The sequence below is a fragment of the Ailuropoda melanoleuca genome, chromosome 16, assembly GCF_002007445.2.
Source record: "Ailuropoda melanoleuca isolate Jingjing chromosome 16, ASM200744v2, whole genome shotgun sequence".
Classification (NCBI taxonomy): Eukaryota; Metazoa; Chordata; class Mammalia; order Carnivora; family Ursidae; genus Ailuropoda; species Ailuropoda melanoleuca.
Genome location: NC_048233.1, coordinates 43,482,021 through 43,482,370, shown reverse-complemented (window position 1 = coordinate 43,482,370; position 350 = coordinate 43,482,021). Strand labels below are relative to the sequence as shown.

The following is a 350-nucleotide window of genomic DNA, read 5'->3' as shown; positions in this document are numbered from 1 at the left end:
GGGGGCCCCGGCGCCCCGGGACGCAGGGCGGGCCGCGCCTTCCACGCTGCCGGGCTAGGCCGGGGCCGAGGCCGCGGACCGCAGGGAGACCCCGAGACCCCGGCCTGGAGCCGCGCGGGACCCTGAGCCGCCTCTCCCCACCCCCTGGCGCCATGACCCCCGGCTCGCTGGGGTTCTGATCAAGGACCCGTGAAGACACAGTGTGAACATTTCAAAAATAGTTTTTAAAAGAAGCAGAGCAGTCCTGGCTGGCCCCTCCGGTCTCAGGTTCTGCTCCATTGCCTCTCCCCCACCACTCCCCCTCTCTGAGCTTCTCCCTGTCTTTCCCTCGCCCTCCCCTTTCTCCCCCT

The 350-nt window shown here is 68.6% G+C and overlaps 1 protein-coding gene across 1 annotated transcript in view; it reads right to left on the bottom strand.

Moving 5' to 3' along the window:
- Positions 1-350, bottom strand: part of HOXC11 (homeobox C11) — a 2,195-nt gene that overhangs the window by 719 nt on the left and 1,126 nt on the right. The gene's annotated exons all lie outside the window — the stretch shown is intronic.